General features: G+C 38.6%; 1 non-coding gene across 1 annotated transcript; it reads right to left on the bottom strand.

Moving 5' to 3' along the window:
* Nucleotides 1-12887: 12887 nt before the first annotated feature.
* Nucleotides 12888-13017, bottom strand: LOC115067971. Its single transcript, XR_003847330.1, has one exon. It is a non-coding gene; the product is annotated as a small nucleolar RNA SNORA3/SNORA45 family (small nucleolar RNA).
* Between the last annotated feature and the right edge of the window lie 7317 nt (nucleotides 13018-20334).

A 20334-nucleotide genomic window follows, 5' to 3' on the forward strand; every position in this document is an offset into this window, starting at 1 on the left:
AAATTCATCTTCGTGCTCCATCTGGTCAATGGGAGTGGGTAGGAATGTGGCTGGGTCCTTCTGCAGAGCAGCAGGTGCCCTTACCCTTGACCTGTAGTCAAGATGATCCAAAGTATTAGTTTGACAGGAACTACATGATGATGCTAAAGCAGTATTTGAAAACTTCTGGGAGATAAATAGTGTATAAATAGTGTATAAACGGCCTAGAATCCTCTGGACAGGAAGATGTATGTATGCACACACCTATTTCATGCCTTGAAGCACAAGTCTGAAGACATTTTCTAGGTCTTCTGATATCCTTGGTTTTCGCAGAAATTGAGAAAAGCCTAGCAGTTAGGTCATGAAGTACTCTTAACTCTCATGAGAAATTAAGGTGACTGGCCGTAAATAAAAGATGAGTGAAAGATTCTGGATTCCAGTGACAGATATCTTGAGTAGAAGTTGGACCTTAAGAGTGTTCAAAATGTAAAATACAGAGAAAGGGGGTGCAGTCAGGGGTTAAAATACTGTTCTTATACCATTCTTTATAGTGACAAACACTATATAAATTGTTACATTTAAAACAAATATGGATAACAAAAGAGTAGATAGCACAAGTCAACGCTTTTTTTTACTTAAAAAAAAACTTTTAAAACATTATTGAGAATTTCATACATGCATATAAGGTATTTTGATCAAATCTACACCCACTCCCTCCCCTCCAGCACCTCCCATATCTCCCCATCACTTTTCTGACAACTTCGAGTTCTTTCTTTCTTTCTTTTCTTTCTTTCTTTCTTTCTTTCTCTTCCTTCCTTCCTTCCTTCCTTTCTTTATTTCTTTCTTTCTTAATGGGTTTTTTGTTACTCTAACATTCCCCCTTCTGAAGAGGTAATCCTAAAATCTTTTAGGGATTAGATAAGAGCTCCCAAATACTTTTAACATTTTTGGCCTTTGGAACAGAGTACATTGCTAAAAGGCCGAAGGACAATTTGAGTTTTAGCCAAGAAAGAAACTGGCTAATTTTCTTTGGGGTCTTTTGTTCTAACTGCCTAGCCAATTTCTACCTCCTATTCATATCACACCATGCTCTGAAGACCCAAACTGCTGATAGGGAATCGGGGTGCAGACCACTCTGGCTTCTTCCATGCTGAACAGGGACACAGGGTGTGGCAATTGGGGAGCCCCTTTCAGTGGGTCTATCTAAAAGACTTCCAAATTGCATAACTCTAAACTATAGGGAGAAAAGTCCTTGACTGGTGAATAGGAGATGTGAACGAGAAGTAAAGGCAAGAGTAGTTAGCGTCAACACTTTTAAAGCTAGGCTTCATATTATCTGCAGTAGAATCATCTGGAACTATTTTTAAAATTCACAGTTCTAGGCTGCACTCCAGAACTATTTGACCTGGGATTCTATGCTTAAACTCACACACCAAGTGATTCTGGGGCATATGAAAACTGTCATAATAAGACAACTAGCTCTAGGGCTAGAGGGCTCTTTAAATATTTATTATTTTTATTTTATGTATATGAGTGTATTGCCTGCATGTATGTAAATGCACCCATGTTGTACAGTACCCAAGAAGATCACAAAAAGGTGTCAGATTCCTGGAACTGGAGTTATAGATGGTTATTGGCCAACATGTGGGTGCTGGGAATTGAAACTGGATTAGAGGACTCTTTATAGAGAAATCTAGTCTACACCCATGAGTTGTATCTAAAGCACACTGATATCATAATATAAAGTCCAAGCAATGGTCTAAGATCCTTTTATTTAAACAAATATTTATGGATGACCTGTTCTTTGTAAACATCTATGGAAAAATATAAATATGAATGAGAAATAATTTCCTGTCCTCTATGACTGTAAAATGTCATCTAATTTTCAACTAAATATGTCATTTAACTTCTCCCAATTTTCTGTTTTTATTCTTCATGAAGATTATCTCCTGGCAGCCATTTACTGAAATGTTCATAAAATTCCAGAGAGTAATTTTCGTTTTGTTCTTAATTCATTTCCCAGATCCAAGCTCAAGGCCAGGGTGTTGGATGGATAGGTTGGTGAACAGGAATGTTAAAGTCTACTCTGTCATCAAAACTGAAATCACACCAAAGTTTAATATAGAAACTCAAAATAAATACATTCACAATGTTTGTGTTTGTGCTCAACATGTTGTGTACCATGCCCTGTTGATTTATTTATATGAAGCCGCTCTAGTGCATTAACCATTTCAGGAAGTTCTATGATATACTACATTAAGGTTCAAGGTTCAGCCCTGGTGTCTAATTCACATTTTAAGATTAACTTTAGAAACTGAGTGGGACCTGTCCAGGAGTGCACAGGGATCCAACTCTTAGTCTTATTCTCCAAGTGAAGAGTTGCATTTTCTCTTAAATGTGGCTTTCAGTGAATTCAGGTCAGTTAAGCATGAGCATGTAGCTTTCTGTGGGACGTAGCTGAAAGAATGAAAGAGACGCTTCCTCAGCACTTGTTCTCTAAATTTAATTTTGGAGCCCCACTGAAGTGTGACTGGGAAGTACAGGGTGATCTTCCCTCCTAAGACCATGGAGTTCAGCTCATCCCTAATTACATAAACTCAAAGAATTTTCCTGGGTTTACAGTAATCAATGCAATGTGGGTATTGTATGCATTGCAGGAGTCAGGGGGGTAGGGTTTGCTTCATTTGTACTCTGAGGGCAATTTTTTGCTGAGCTCATTGTAATTTTGTTAGGGAATCAATCAGCAGAGGTCACTGGAGATCTTGGGCTGTCAGTGATGCCACACCATTGCCACATGACTTGTAGTTCAGGTTTTCTGATTTCCATAAGATATGCCACATATTCATTCTTCCTAGTCAAAAGGCTTTTGAGAAATACCAGTGTTCCTACCAAAGATAGTCTTCCACCCCAAAATAGTATGATGTTCCTGCTAAAGATAGCTTTCAACCCAAAATAAGATAGAAAAACATAAATGTGTACCCAGAGGAATAACAGACAATAGACAGAAAAATAAGGGATCTAGATAATCACATTATCCACATAGATCCTATGATTATGCTTAATATTTAAAGGAAATCAAGATTAAGGTGAAGAATATTGGCAGAAAATTGGTATATTAGTCAGCGTTCTCTAAAGGAACACAATTGATAGAATATGTGTGTGTTTGTGTGTGTGTGTATGTGCGTGTCTATGTGTGAAGGGCTTTATTAGTTTATTAGATTGCCTTACAGAATATGGTCTGAGTGGTCCAACAATGGCCATTTCACACTGGAGAGGTTGAGAATCTGGTGGTTGCTCAGTCTACCAAGCTGTATGTCTCAGCATCCCTATCTGGTGCTGAAAGTCTGGAGGACTCCTGGAGAGTTGCTGGTTTTCAGTCTATTGAAAGCCTAAGGAAGGTGGTTCTAATATTGGTGAAGGAATGCCATAGGAACAGGATAGATAAGCTTGCCAGCAAGACTGAGGCAAGCAGGCAAAAAGCAGTTTCCTTCTGCCATGTCTTCTTATCCCAGCTGCCACCAGAAGGTGCTGCCACATTGAGGGTGGGTCTTCCCACTGCAAAGACTGATCAAGAAAGTCCCTCAAGGAGTTCCTAGCAGCTTGAATTTTAGTTGAATCTGGTTGCGGTCAAATTGACAACCAAGATTAGCCATCACACGTGGAAATACTTTTAATGTGCCCAGATGGAATTTTTTATGTTTAAAAAAATTGATAAATGAAGTTAAGAACTCAAAATGGGCTTAATATTGGACAAACACTAGCAATAAAACTTCACTACAAAAGTCACTGGAGGACTTCCTCTACGGGAATAAGCATTCTTTGTCTTTGAATTGCTCTTTACTTTTAAATCCTGGGCCTTAATTGCTCATGTTGGCCTGACATACTGGAATCATGCCCTGGAACTGTAATGGTTAAGTTGGAGGCACCATCACTTGGCATGGAACTCCTGGCAGCAGGCCCTTATCTTTCTCTCTCTGCAATCCCAGGAGGAGCAAAATACTGAGAGGAGGAAATAGTCATTTATGTGAACATAAGAATTACACATGAAGAATAGAGGAAAACTGAGCAGAACGGTAATGAGGTCTTGAAGGAAACAACTCTTGCAGGCTTGAACTGGATAATGCAGGTTTGAACTGGGAAATGCAGGCATGAACTGGAGAATGAAGGCTTCAACTGGGCAATGCAGGCTGCAACTGGGCAATGTAGGCAGCTGCTTCTTGTCTCAAGGTGATTTCTTCTGTCTGCCCCTCATCAGTATCCTCACACGATGCAGCCAGCTCTCTCCACGATGGGAGCCCTCCTCTTGCTTCTGAAAGATGCTGCTTATTCTCCATGGGAATAATTATGACAGTGAGGGGACTATTTCACAAAAGACCTGATTGCTGGTGATGGGGGGAGGGCACTATTTTCCCACTTCTCTCATGGTAACACTTTCTCATAGGTGTTTAGAGCCAGCTCAAATGCACACACAGCTAAATGTTATCCAGTGGGAAAGGATCCATGGAGATCACAACACACAACTGAAAGATGTTCTCTTTGATTATCTTGACTCAAGACTAGAATACTAAAGCAGAAATAAAAGAAAGGAAGAAAACAGTGAGCCAAGTTGCTGGCCTATTCCTACATGTAGTAGAGTGAAGTAGAAAATGGGGCCACCAATCCTGTGCTTCCTGGAGAAACATCTCCCTTCTCCAGCCAAACTGTTGACTTGAACGAAGAGAGAAGCCTTTAAGGAATGAATTTTGGCCTGCTTCACTAAGCTAGCATGATAGATCTGAAATGTTAGAAGTAGTTTAAGAGTTAAATAGCACTCGTGCTGAGCTCTTGAAGCAGTTTCTACACATCACACTGTTCCTCGTGTTTTTTTCCCATACAAAATGCGGTGATGACCAACTCTAGTTATTAAGTTATTAGGGCATTAGATGCTTGTATTCTACACCCCAGCTTCCTGGGTGTGATTCTGACTTATATTAAAGCTAGCAAAGTAAGTCAAATGTTGCTGACCTGTGTGTATTGGACAATTTGGGTAAATCTTGGGTAGAATTCCTGTTCAGAGTTGAAAGAGAAGTAACAACAATATTGTGTGATGTTAACACACCAGGCCATGGGCAATATTACAGAAAAAGTGATTACCATCCTGTCACATAATATAGAGTCTGGGGAAAAGATGTGTCAGTTCAAAGGAAGCGCCTATTAAAAAACAAAACAAAAAAGAAGAGAAAACTATAAAAAGAATAGGCCAGGTGCAGTGGTACACACTTTTAGTCTTAGCACTCAGGAGGCAGAGGCTGGAAGATCTCTGTGAGATGGAGGCCAGCCTGGTCTACACAGGGAGTTCCAGACCAGCTAGGGTTACAGGGAGACTTTGTCTCAAAAAAACAAAAAACAAAAAAACAAAAAATAATAATCTCACTGAGGCTAATGACTGGGCCCCTGGAAAACCATTGCATACATTTTTGCAGATACCTCTTTCTTTGCTTCAGTTTACTTTAGTTTCAGTAGAAATAAGAAGTTCGCATAATTCTGCACCAAATATTTTAGATGCAAAGAAGGAAAATGAATAACTTTAAAAAAGTTAAGCTGATAAATCACTTTCAAACAATACCAAGCAGTGACCTAGAGTAACTAAAGAGCACATTTAGAAAATAGTCTTCAAATAAGTTTAGGTGGAATTTGTAGTTTATGGAATTAGAGTCAAAAAACAAAAAACCCAAATTTCTACTGTTTACCATAAAGCAAAAGTTACATTAAACCACTAACTTGCAGTATTATGAGGTAATTGGCTCTGTGTGAGGTCATTTATTATGGCACATTAGCATTTATGACATGAGGCAGTGTTTTTATCCCTTTCTACCCTCTAAGTCTTCATATGCTATTTTAATACTAAGTAGGCTGGCTCTTCGTGTGTTTTGAAACTTCACGCTCAGGTTAAATTTCTCTGCTTCATTCTGCATCACTAGTTCTCACTGAGTCAGCATCTGGATGCCAGTTTTCCATTTGGCAAAATTGTTGGAGGATTTGTTCAAGTAGCTTGAATGGGTTTAAGCAGAGAAAGACAGGGAATAGAGGATAACCTGGTAACGACTGTGACTTCCAGACAGAAAAACCACCACTTCCTTCAGAAACATGCTAGTCCCATGTGGAGATTATGTTTGCTTTGAAAAAGGTGATTTCCTCATCTCCCCAACTTACTTTCTCTTTCTACTTTTTAATTATTTTTTAGAGTGTGTATATGCATGTGCATGTGTATGAAGAAGCCAGAGAACAGCCTTGGGGTCACCCTCAAGAACATCATCCACCATCTTTGAGATAGGGTCTCTCATTGGCCTGGGGCCCACCAATTAGAACAACTAGTGAGCCCCAGGGATCTTCCTGTCTCCACCTTCCCAGAACTGGAATTATAAACACTTACTGCCACACCTGGCGTTTTTATGTGGTTCCAGGATTAGATTTGGGTCCCTGTGCTTGCAAGGCAAACCTTTACTGATGGTCTCCCTAGCCTACAAAATTTTGAAATTTTAATGAAGATAGAGACTAATTTGGAAGGAATTCATTTTTAAAATATATTTTATTTTATTATTGTTATTTAATGTGTATGAGTATATTGCCTACATGTATGTGAGTGCACCCATGTCATGCAATGCCACGGAGGTCAAAAGAAGGTGTCAGATTCCCCTGGAACTGGAGTTAAGAACGGTTCATAGCTGCCATGTGGGTGCTGGGAATTGAACCTGGGTCCTCTGCAAGAGCAGTCAGTACTCTTAACCGCTGAGCTATCTATCCAGCCCCAGGAGCTCATTTTTAAAAGTAACAGAATATAAGTGAGATCATGAAGTATCATTCTATTACATGACAATGCTAGCTAGTGGCAACCATGGTAGAAGTCAGGTCCTAAGATATGTTTGAAACTCAGTGCAGTAGTGCAAAGCAGGATCAAGACTGAATTTGGCATAGCCTCATGTGGATTTGGCTGTTACCTCCATTTGTGTGAGGTAAGCTCTATGAACTCTTAATGGTATCCACTGCTGGTGGGGCTGCAAACTTGTTCAACCCCTATGGAAAGCAGTATGGAGAACTCTTAAAAAACTACAAATGGGCCAAGCATGGTGGCGCACGGCTTTAATCTCAGCACTCGGGAGGCAGAGGCAGGTGGATCTCCATGAGTTCAAGGCCAGCCTGGTCCACATAGTAAGTTCCAGGACAGCTGGGGCTACAGGGAGACCCTGTCTCAAAAAAAGACCAAAAAAAAAAAAAAAAAAAACCCAAAAAAAACACTACAAAGGAACTTACCATTTGACCCAGTTATACCACTCCTTGGCATATACCCAAAGAACTCATCCTATTGCAGAGACACTTGTACATCCATGTTTGTTGCTGCTCTTTTCACAATAGCTAAGAGATGGAAGCAACCTAAGTGTCCCTCAACTGATGAGTGGATAATGAAAATGTGGTTCATTTATATAATGGAGTTTTACTCAGCAGTAAAGAAAGATGAAATCATGAAATTTGCAGGTAAATGGGTGGAACTAGAAACTGTTATACTAAATGAAGTAACACAGACTCAGAAAAACAAACGATGTATGTTTTCCCTCATATGTGGATCCTAGCACCAAATCCTGATAAGTGATTATGTATCCATAAGTGATTATGTATTCATAACTACAGGAACCAGGATAATGAAAAGGAACCAGAGAGGCAAAGGAAAAGAATCTGAAAGAGAAGAACAGTAGGAAACAGGTGTTAATAAGGGAGATAAAGATAAAAATGGGGTTAAGGGGAAGGGGGAGGAAAGGTTATACAAGGAAACTAGGGGATAAAGAGGAAGAAGGAGCTCAAGAGGTGGGACCATAGAAGAAGGGTATTATTAAGGGAGAAATGGGAAAAATGGGGGCACCTTAATTGGGGAAACCGTGGTGGAAGGGTTAGTCAAGGCAAGAGAGAAATAATGTCTAGCTAGTTTTTAAAAAACCAGAGGAAACTGTATTAGTCCAACAACATACTGACAAATTACATATACAACTAGATCAAAGAATGTAATATATGTCTAGGCAAGGTTTATCTGAGAATGTTTGGTCTTTGCCCAAGTTTTATCTACATGGCATATGGTATGTAAAAATTCCACACTGGTGGAACTAACCTTATTGGATGTTTAACAGCCATACTTTGAGGCCTATACTAATTTGGTCAGAGGGACATAAAGGACAGTTTTTGCTCCTTGCCCTGCTAGGTCAACTAAGTTCTAGGAGACTATGAGTATCTCTCAAAATGTCCTGCAACTGTGGTTAGTCACCTGTCCTCTTGATCAAGGAGGCTGTGGAGACCACACGAGATGGACTTGAACCAGTGTCCAGTCTACAAAGAGGAGGGTCAACAGAGAGGAAACATTTCCTCCATGCTTCCAAGTGAAGCCAGCCAGGTTGGAGCAGGACCTTTGACTTATCTTCACATAGACGGAACTGGTAAAAAAAAAAAAAAAAAAAAAAAAAAGGAGCCAGGGGCTCCTTCCAAGCCCATGTGACCCCTGAGGAACAGATCCTCAAACGACCTTAAGAGTAAAAATAAATTGGTTTATCTGGGCCAACTGTAGGGTCTTAAACACCCCAAAGGAAAGTATAGCCAAAAATCAAAGGGGTCAATATAATTTTTTAAGAGTCCATATGTATAGCTAAATGCTACATAACAAGAAACAATGCCAGAGGTCATTGCATGCACAAGAAGGGTGTTCTGGTTAGACATCTGCATAAATGTAGAACACATTAAAGTAGCCTTAGAACTTTACAATAACTGGGTAAAATTCATATTATTTTATCATACAGAGGAGATAAAATACCAATCTTGCTCTCATTGGGCATAACAACCCCCTTACATAGTTAAAAGCTAATTAGTTTAAAAACTTGTGCCGAGTGCTTTAGAGGGAAGTCCAGGGTGGAGAGTGTGCTGAACAGGTTGGAAGTGCTTTTGAAAAGGCAGTGCCACTGAATCTGACTTCTAGGCTAAACAGAATTGTCCAGGAAGTAGACTGTCACTGCACAGCATGTTCTCTCTCATCCCCAAGGCCTTTGGAGTCCGATGCCTCAAGTTGAACCCTTCATGGACACTTTCCAGCTGTTTTGCAATAAGTACTGTTTATTTAGGCTGCTGTAAGTTAAAAAAAAAAAAAAAAAAAAAAAAAAAAAAAGGCTGTGTCTCAGTGACTTAAACTCAGTGACTTAAACCAGCAGAAACTCCCAGTTTTAGAACTACTCAAAGTGTGAAATTAAGGTGTTGGCATGGCTATACTCTCTCCAAAGGCTCTTGGGAGAATACCTGCCCCTCCCAGTATGTGGTGGCACCCAGTGTTCCTTGGCTTGTGGGAACTCAACTTCAATCTTGTCTCTGTGTTCATATCCTTCTGTTTCTCTGTGTCAACTCACCTCCCCTCTCAAAGGACATCAAAATGATCTCATTTCTAGATCCTTAGTCAGTTACATCAGTGAAGACATTTCTAAATAAGGCCAGTATTCAACGCAGAAATTAAAGCCCATCCTCCTCAGCCTTCATTTCCTTACTAACAAAGTGGATCCTTCCCTTTCTATCTGCTTACTTGAAATGCTGCCAAAAATACCTGAGGCCATTCTTCATCCCTGGTTGTTAAAACTCCAGTGGTGGAGGATCGGCACTTCTTTTTCCCCTTAAATCATCTCTACTGTGAAATTCATTAGGATTTTTTAAATGTTCAAGATAGAACCCAATGACAATGAATTTCCTCCCAATTCTAGTACCATGGGTGTGTGTGGGGATGGGGTTAATGTCTTAGTTCTTTCATTTTGTTACAATTTCTATTTAAAATTCTTTATCTTTTGCTCCATGGCCTGTGTTTTCGGGTTTGGATTTCAATAATATTAATATTTTATATTTTTAGGAGTTTTTTGTAACTATACCATTTTGAGAATATTCTGTTACCATTTCTTGGGGGATAAAATTTACAAAATCTGTGGGACTAGAGAGATTGCTCAGTGTTTAAGAACATTACTTGTCCTTGCAGAAGACCTGGGGTTTGAATCCCAGAACCCACATAGTGGCTAACAACTGTCTAAAACTCCAGTTCCAGAGAATCCAACACCCTCTTCTGTTCTCCGTGGGCACCATACAACATGGGTGCACTACATGCAGGCATAACACTCATACACATAAAACAAAAATTAAAAAAGAAAACTTTACAAAATTTCTGTTATCTTCTGAAAGGTAAAAGCAATTAAGACCTTCCATTCCCACAACTGGAGAAATGACTCAGTGGTTAAGAGCACTAGCTGCTCTTGCAGAGGACCCAGCTTCCATTCCTAGCACCCACATAATGGTTAATAGCTATCCTTAACTCCAGTTCCAGGGGATCTGACACTCTCTTTTGACTTCCATGGACATTGCATGACACAACTGCACCTACCTGCAGGCAATATACTGATACACATTAAATAAAAATAATAAATATTAAAACACTTTCCATTTTCTATTTTCCCATCTGTCAGTCATTTTTTTCTGTATCAAGATTTATAACCATATTCTATCTTAATTTTGTATTTAAATAATGCAAATATAAACATGTCTTCTGTTCCTCTTATTTTAAATGGGCTTCATTATCCTAAATTTCAGTGTCTACTAACATGTTCTCTGACAACTCCTACTAGTCTTTATACTTGAGATCAGTTTGGCCTTTCTCAGTCAACATTAGAATATGATGGGCTTTGCTTTAGCACCTAACGTTGCCATGGAGAAGCTGAAAGCCAGTGTGCTATTTTTCCTTCTGTCCCTTCCTTTCACTGAAGTGACTTGACCTTGTTTTTGCTTAGATGCTGGCCCAGCCTCACTCTAGGTCAATCTGCAGATTCTCAAGAAACACACACACACACACACATATATGTGTGTGTGTGTGTATATTTATCAAGAAATGTTTGTGTGCATATGTGTTGCCTGCATATATGCCATACAATGCCAGCAGAGGTCAGAAGAGGGAGTCAGATTCCCTGGAAATGGAATTATGGATGGTTGTTAGTTGCCATGTGGGTGTTGAGAACTGAACCCAGGTCCTTTGCAAGAGCAGTCAGTGCTCTTAATTGCTAAGCCATCTCTCCATCCCCAAGAATTATATTTTTAAAAGTAGTATTAACTACACATTTAGGCTACTGTTCTAGTTTACATTTATGCATAGGTAGATTCTGGGACTAGTTTTAGATAGGAGGACTCCAGGGTTCTATTACTTAAATTTTAATCTTTGTACCTTAATTTAAAAAATATTTTATTATTTTATGTATATGAGTGTATTATGTCACTCATATATGTATGTAAGTGCACCCATATTGTGAAATGTCTGCAGAGGTCAAAAGAGGTGTCATATCCCCTGGAACTGGAGTTACAGATGATTGTTAGCTGTCATGTGTGTGTTGAGAATGAACTTGGGTCCTCTGCAAGAGCAGCCAGTGCTCTTAGCTGCTGGGCCATGTCTCCAGCCCCTGTACCTTAATTTTTAAAAAATAATAAATCTAACCACTTACTAAATAAGTTATTGATTGGCCCAACCCCCCCCCAAAAAAAAGATGGCAGTGAATATGCAAACTATAGCACTGGTTAATTTGGGGTGGGGGTTAATTTCTTGATTGGTACTTTTCTGTCTGTTTTGTGAAAACTAACACACAAAAAAAGAGAGAAGCATTTTAAATATTTAAAAAGAGAAAAGCATTTTTTAAGCATCCCTTCATCTTGTCAAGGGATGGGCTGATGGGTTTATGTCAGAGAAGTAGCATTTCCCCCTTGACATCCAGAGCCAGTGTACTTCAGAAGCTTAAGCTGTCTTGTCAGGATGAAGTCTCTGTGTAGAAGGCACTGAGTGATACAGAGGGAGGATTTTCATACTGACAGCTGGATATGGGCAGGGGGTGCTTGAGGGATGATTGTCCAAGGAGTTTCTTACTTCATGTTCAATTTTTTTTTCTTTTCCTGTACAGCATCTGGTTCTTTCAACTGCCCTTTTTTTAGGTGCTTCAGGTTAACAAATATTCAGTTCTGATCACTGGCAACCTTTGAGATTCTTCACTAAGTTTCATTTCCAACTTGGGCATCCAGTAGAGAAAGCTACTGCCACTTAAAATCTTCTTTCTTTATGTGCTTTCAAGATGTACAGCTATTATTAAATTATGAACCCAGAGGTTCAAAACCTATTGTATGGACCTTCTCATTTTTACAGTATTCCTTAAATTTATGAGTTTCTGCTCACTTATTTGTAATTCTGTTTCTACAACAGGATTTGTCTTTTACATTCTGTGTGTATTACTTACTTTTCTGTTACTGTGATAAAATATCATGACCAAGGAAATTTACAGAAGGAGAGTTTGAGTTTATGGTTCCAGAGGGATGAGAGTTCATCATGGCCTGGAGGCATAGTGAGAAGAAGTGACTGGAGTAGAAAGTAGAGTGCTCACATCTTCAAGCAGGCACAGGAAACAGAAAAACTAGAAATCCGGCAAGGCTTAAGAACTCTCAAAGCCTGCCCCCAGTGACGAACTTCCTCCAGCATGATCATACCTCCTAAAACCTCCCCAAACAGCACCACCACCAGGGGATAAAATTTCAAAATACTTGGAACCTATGGGGGACATTTTCATTCAAACCACCACACTGTGGCAATCTAGAAAAGACCATATTTTAGGCACTTCAGGATATTCAAATATGGATAAATGAAATCACTGCAGGGGAAACGAAAATATGTATAACACAAACTGTTCTTTAAGATGATTTGTTATGAGCAATACTTAAGATACAACTAAAACTTTATAGAACTGAGAGCAAAATATTTTCCTTTTATTTTGAAAGGTTTTGATAATATACCAAGTAGGTATCAACGCTCTATTGGGTAAAGAGGCCTGACAATCAAACTTTCTAGGATCTGGGTAGGACACCAACAGGGACACTGGCTGTTCCTGTCTATAACTCAAGACCAGCAGTTCTCTCTGAGGATTCCAGCACACCAGGACAATTGCTGTGTCACGATGTGACTCTGGTTTAGGCAAGAACAAAAATTTTGATGGTATATTCTATCGGCAAAATGTTTTAGATAATGTATCTTGAATTTGCAAGTACTAACATCCTGATACTATATGTATCAAAACATAGGTAAACATAAACATGTATATATGTAATTAAATAAAATGGACACAATTTTTGTGGTATTCCCTGAGCCACTGGAATATTTGAAGAAATTACCTCTGACTATGGCGACCTAGGATGGAAGAGGTCATCTTCATGAAGTTAGGGTAAACACAGTGTGGGTAAACACAAAGTCATCATGTAGAATCCAACTGGCAAACAAAACAGGAAAACACACACGCACACACGCACATGCATGCGCAAAACCCCACACTGACAGTAAAAAAGAGAGAGAAGACATGCTTATGAAAAGTTCTTTCTTCTTTGCTCATTTTTAAAGCCTTACAGTGTAGAGTCTGAGACCTAATTCATTGACACATTGAAACACTGATCCTGCTCCTTGTCATCTACCCTGACTTGGGTAAATTAGTTTCTTCATCTACAAATGGGATAGCTATGTCTACTACCAGGACATGTTTAAAGATTCAATGGAATAATTGTAGCATAAGCCAACTAGCACACTCTCTGCCTGAATATACAGTCCAAGCACATGTAACTACCTTTTTAAAAATTTTCATTTTCTGCCTCATAGAAAGTAAGTTCCTTGAGACCAACAACAACAAAAAAATCATTTGCTGCCAACACAGGTGTGCTTACTTACATGCAGGCAAGACACACATACACATAAAATAATAAAATATTTTAAAAAATCATTTGCCCTATTATATAATACTTTATTTGAAGTAGTAGACAATCAAATATTGGTTAAATGTTTGATTAGAGGTTGAATTTGTCTTGAGTTAAATATTTGGTAATAAGTAGCAGCAAACTTGGTAAAAATATGCTGTAATTCAAGAGGCAGAAGTGAAACTGAGCCTCGTAGCTCACATAAATAATCTCAGGTACTCAGGAAGAGCACCAGTTCAATACTACCTGAGTACATGTAACGCTGTCCTGGTCAACTTAGTGAGACCATGTCTCAAAATGAAAAGCAGGGGTGGGGAGTTGGGGGAGCTGGTTTAGGTTCAGGGATATAGTTCAGTGGCAGAGCACTTGTGCAGCAGTGGGGAGGAAAAAAGAGGTAATATAGGAATGAAGAATTTTAAGTGAGACAGGACTATTTTAATCCTGAACTCTGAAATAAATCTTTTGTCTACAAAAATGTTTCTTTCTCAACTAAGCTGACTTAGAATACATGCATATTTTGGTCTTTTATCCCAAGAGATGGTTCACTCTATGAAATGCAATTTCTCTTCTTTACTTTCTGGTTATTATTTGCTAGTTCTGAAAACCTTTAAGATTGAACACCTACCTTGCTTCATGATGTCAGGGGCCCAGTCATTTCAAAAGGATGAGAACTTGATAATTAGAAAGAATAGATCTAGGGGATAGATGGATAGCTCAGTGGCTAAAAGTGCTGCCTGAGCTTCCAGAGGACACAGGTTTGGTTCCCAGCACACAACAGTATCTTACAACTGTCTGAAACGCTAGTTCCAGGGGATCTAATGCCCCTTCTGGCCTCTGTTGGCATTGCACACACATGGTACACGTATATACATATAGGGAAAATACTCATGTATATAAAATACATCTTAAATCTTTTTTTGGTGTTTTTGAGGCAGGAGCTCTCTGCAGCCCCAGCTGCCCTGGAACTCCCTATGTAGACCAGTTTGGCCTCATTCTCATAGAGATCTGCCTGCCTCTGCCTTCCAATTGCTGGGCTTAAAGACTTGTGTCACCATGCCCCACAATAAAATAAATCTTAAAAAAAAAAAAGTAAATTCTACCAAAAAATGGATCCAAGCCAATTAAACCAATGAATAGCTCCTTGAGATAACTGAGCTTTAGGCTAATAAACTTTGAATCTGTTTCTTTTTTAAATGTTTTTATTGAATCTAGGAATTTCATAAAATATATACTGATCATATTCAGACCTCCTCCCCCTTTCCTCCTCCAATTTACTATTCCTCCTCCCAACTTCATGTCCTCTTATTTATCTTTTCATTAAGGTTTATCAAGTGTAATCTGTGTTTTCCAAGTGCTACTGGGTGTGTGTCTATCCCCAGGAATCTTGTCAACTTACCAGGCATCACACCAGTAAGAAAAATGGACTGTCCCTCTCCCAGGATCCGTCAAATGCCAATAGATCCTCAGGTAGGGCTATGGCTTCTTGCCCAACTCCCCTATCCATGCTGAGCCCGTCTGGCTTGGTTTTACACAGGTCTTATGCATGCTGCTATAGGTGCTGTGGGTTTATATGTACAATTTGCATGTAGTGTCCAGAAAATACAGTTTCTCTATATTCATTTACAACCTCTGGCTCCTGCAATATTTCCACCCCCTCTTCTGCAGTGATCCTTGAGTGTTGGAGGGAGAGGGTATGATAAAGGAGTCCCCTTTAGAGTTGGGCACTCTTCAGCTCTTATTCTCTGTACAGTGACCATTTGTGGGTCTCTGTGTTGTCATGTGCCGCAAGAAGAACCTTCTTTGGTGAGAGATGAGAGGTGCACTAAGATATTGGATATAACAATAAGTTGTTATGAGTCAATTTAATATTATGTCTATTTAGCCAAATGATAGTAATAAGTTCTCTTCTATGGTCTGTGACCTGTCTAGTCACAGGTTCTTGGTCATGACAACACAGTCATGTAAGAACTCTATCTTGTGAAGTAGGCCTTAAATCTAATTAGAAGGTGGTCAGTTACTCTTGTAATATTTGTGTCAGTATTGCACTAGCGGACTTGATGGTAAGACCTATTGCTGAACAAACCCGAGTTGCAGAAGAATCAAGGAGAAATCAAGCTGGTACTGACCTTGAGGCTTCATCTCTACTGGCTGGCTTTCATAGCACTACAAGGTACTATGCATATTACTGACAGAGAAAGGTAATCATAACCCTTAGCCAGTTATGAACCCTGTGAGCTACAGTAACAACTGACTTGAATCTATTTCTTTAGAATGAGTGCAAGTATCCCTTCTCAGTGCCCTGCCTCTGTATTCCTCAGCCCGCTTGGAATCAGGTCAGCACCTTACTGTCTTCCACCTCCTATCTGACGCTGTTTCCTTTCAACTGAGAAACAGCTATTTCTCACACTAGCAAAACTTGAAGCTCTGGTTCCAAAGACCGCTGGCAGTGGTAAGAGATGCCAGCTTCCTTCAACTATTGGCTGTATAATGCAGATCACATTTCCCACTGTGGTCTGAGCACCTCCAGCAAAGCAGAGAATACTTCTCTTCATTGTTTCAAATAAGTGAGGAAAATACATCTAACTCTGTCCCAGAGAACTTCCTTCACCACAGTGCCAGTCGGGGCCATTTTAGTCAAATGGTATCAATTGTTGTAAAAAGTTAGGACTGAGTCTCATTGAATACTATGCATTTAAGAGCCCACATTTTCACTACATAGGTTTTAGACATAAACATTTTCATAGGAAAGAGAAAACTATAATGTCAGCATGCATTCTCAGTCATCTCTCAGGGACTTATAGAAAAGTTGCTTAGATTAAATGAAAACTGAAATTCTGTAGGGGCAGGAGTGATGGCTCAGGGGTTAAGAACACTGCCTGTTCTTACAGAAGACCCGGGTTTGAATCTCAGCACCCACATGGCAGCTAAAGATGGCTCAGGGGTTAAGAACACTGCCTGTTCTTACAGAAGAGCCGGGTTTGAATCTCAGCACCCACATGGCAGCTAACAGCTGTAACTCCAGTTCCAGGGGATCCAAAGTTGTCTTCTGTCCTTTGTGAGCATTGCACAATGTGGGTGCATTTACATACATGCATGCAATGCACTCATACACATAAAATAAAAACAGTAAAATATTTTTTAAAACTAAAATTCTCCTTTATGTAAGATATTAATAAATTTTAAAACAAGTTTTCAAAGTGTACCTGTTGATAGAAATTGGGAATAGTCTTTTGTTGCCACTGAGAAGGGAGAGAGAAAGGGAGGGAGGAATGGAGGGAGAGAGGAAAAGACATAGAAGAGTAAAGGGAAGGTTCAAAGAGGCAGAAATAAAAAAGCAAAAGGCAAAGGGCAGAGAAAAACTGAGTAGTTAGGTTTATAAGTTATTTTATAAGCCAGAAATCATCTCTGTGGCCATTTATTTTAAACACATACTTTTAATTCATCGAGAAAAGCTGTTTATATAAAGCTAATCAGTACGAAGGGCAAGTTTTAATATTTTAAAGAAATGGAATTTTAAAAATAGCCACACCTCTCTCATACACACATAACAAGACATAGAATGAAAGGAAAAGGTGAATCACTTTTCCACTATCTGGGTTTTATCATCACTTCCCCACAATCTAACAATGACAACAAGGAGAGTGGAAACTGAAATTCAACCTATGTGCCATCAACGAGTCTGACGGCACTGCTAAGAGAAGGAGTGGAAATGTGCTGTACTGTGAACTCTATAGCAACAAATCTGTAGCTTACAGAACCTAATCAGACATTTCACCTAAACTGCTAGGTACCTCATTTATGAACAGTGAAGCACTATTTATCTTTCATTACAAAATTCATTAATAAACTCACATAGCTAACAATCTAGGACTGAGACTCATTTAAAAAAAAAAAAAGAGTAGTTTGTTATTACTAAGTAAGGTGTTGTGTTCAACTGCACCATATAAAGACAAAATTTCAGACCTGGAACAAAAGCAGAAAAACATCAGTACCAGAATCTAAGAACCATTAGCACAAACAAGTGGTGGTTCTTTTGGCAGATGATGCATGGGGACAGTTTTAAGAGCAGAGTTCTAGGCAGCAATACTAAATGCACTAATCAGAAAAATAAACTTGTTACAATACACTTCCATGTGTTACTCATAGATTCATTTGGAAAATGTTAGTTGTTGAACTTCAGTTGTTAAATGTTCATTTGTTAAAAAAAATCTTAGGTAGCATATACTGTTAATATTATTAGCTACTATAAATATGTTTGAGGTAGGGCTCTTCCTTTTAGCAAGGAGATGAATTCAGCAGTCCTATGTATATATATAAAATCTTTTTGAGACAAGGTCTCCCTGTAGCTCCAGCTATCCTGGAACTCACTGTGTAGACCAGGCTGGCCTTGAACTCACAGAGATCCACCTGCCTCTATATTCTTTCTAGTACTATGAGATTATACTTGGAAAATTTAACAGAGAAAATCCCAATGTATTTAGGTAAATAACGTTAAAATGATGTCAATTAGCAACATAAATATCACAGTATTTACTTTTCTATTGCCATGCTGAAACACCCTGACCAAGGCAACTTACAGAAGGAAGAGTTTCAACTTGGGGAGGAGGCATGGCAGCAAGCTGAAGGCATAGAAGCCAGAGCAGAAGAGAGCTCACATCTCCAACAGCTTTTTTGTATGACTTTATTTTCCTAAATGTCTTTCAAACAACTAGTTCACTCATTTACTGACTTATTTTCTGACTCTAGAATGACAGCAGGGACTCTGACTCTGATAACAGGGAACTTGTATGTCTTGCTCACCACAGTATCTAGCTAATGCTTGCCAAAATCATGTCAGCTAAATGGATTTCTCAGTGTACATGACAGGCCCCAAAATTAAGAAACAGGAAAGCAATCTCTCTCCTCCTGTCTTGTTCCCTCCCTCGTTGTTATATCTCCCTCTCCATATCTCCTGTCCTTCTCTTCAGAACTATATTGACTAGGTGTTCTAATTTTTAAAGTTACACCAACTATTCTACATCACCGTGGAATACTTTGTTGCCTTAAGTAATATTTACTGCAGAAAAATCATGTTTATTCAAAATGAAAAACTTTGGAAAAAAATCCCCAAACTACCCATAAAAGATTATCCCCAAACTTTTATATCAGTTAAAAATAAACAGATGAAACAATTTTGAACATGGTAATTTATTTTATGCAGCTGTTTAAAAATTCTCAAAAGGCACTTTAAAAAGTTTAAAAATACATTTTTTCTAACTTAATGGTGATCACTTAAAATAAGCAAGTCACCAGACATCTTTAAACCATTCATTGACACTATTAAATAGTCTTTAATTCCAGAACATACACATTCACTGTATAATACAACACACTGCTTAGCAGTAAGATTAGTTTCCCTCTAATAATGTACTTCACATAGGGCCCCGCAAAGTTATTCAAACCTAACTAATATAAACTGAAAATTTCAGAGGTAGGGGAGATTAAATGAAGTACATTCAACTCTAAATTTTTTAACAACTTTTAAGAGTCGTTTCTCTAAACAGAATTTGTACAGTTCTCATTTTAATCAGCATTACAACTGCTAGCACAACTTTGATATACAACTATAAATCATTTTTTAAGAAATAGAGGTTACATTTAACATCAAATATACCATACGTTGTGTCCCAGATTTCCCATGTATATTTCTGACAGGTCTAACAGAAAATAGAAATGAAGCAAATGAGTCTGTTTTTTGCTTTTAAGAGGATGGGAAACGACTTTATTTCCTTCAATAATTGTAGATGTAGAACTGTTTTAAAGTTATAGGCTTTTAATTAGGGCAAATATCCTGAGAACCCGCAGACATTACTGTGAAGACTTTTAATTTCATAGGGAAACCTAAACCTAGCAGGTATAAAATTATCCATGATAGAAATTCTGGCCATCCAAAGCAGCCAAATTAACCTTAAAAAGCCAGCATTAAGAGTAGATAGAAGCCAGGTGTGGTGGCGCATGTCTGTAGTCCCAGCACTTGGGGAGGCAGAGGCAGGCAGATCTCTGTGAGTTCAAGACCAGCCTGGTCTACATAGTGAGTTCCAGGAGAGCTGGAACTACAGGGAGAACCTGCTTCAAAAACACCAAAAAAAAAGAAAAAAAAAAAAAGAGTAGATAGAAAACAGAAGCATAAAGGACTATCAAAGACAGTAAGACCACAGGAATTGAACTGTAAGTGAAAAAAATAACAAAAGCTAAGTACGGTCTGGTCAACAAATGAGGAAATCTTTCAGTATAAGAATCCGATAATTCTGATAGGCTCAATCTGATATTCTGATAGGCTCAAGAGGTTATCAAATTAAATAACCAGTTAGTAAACTTAATGGTCGAACTCTAACCACATTAAGAGAAAAGTAAGAACTGGTCAGTGGTTTATTTTCTAATCTTTATATAATAATGACATGATCTCCGAAATTTATTTGAAAAACAAAACTCTGAGACAGAAACCCGCTTTGTATCTGTGAATGTACCACTACAAAATACAAACATATTGTTATGAGATTGTACTAAAAGCTC

The sequence above is a fragment of the Nannospalax galili genome, unplaced genomic scaffold (genome assembly GCF_000622305.1).
Source record: "Nannospalax galili isolate Female #2095 unplaced genomic scaffold, S.galili_v1.0 scaffold187, whole genome shotgun sequence".
Taxonomy (NCBI): Eukaryota; Metazoa; Chordata; class Mammalia; order Rodentia; family Spalacidae; genus Nannospalax; species Nannospalax galili.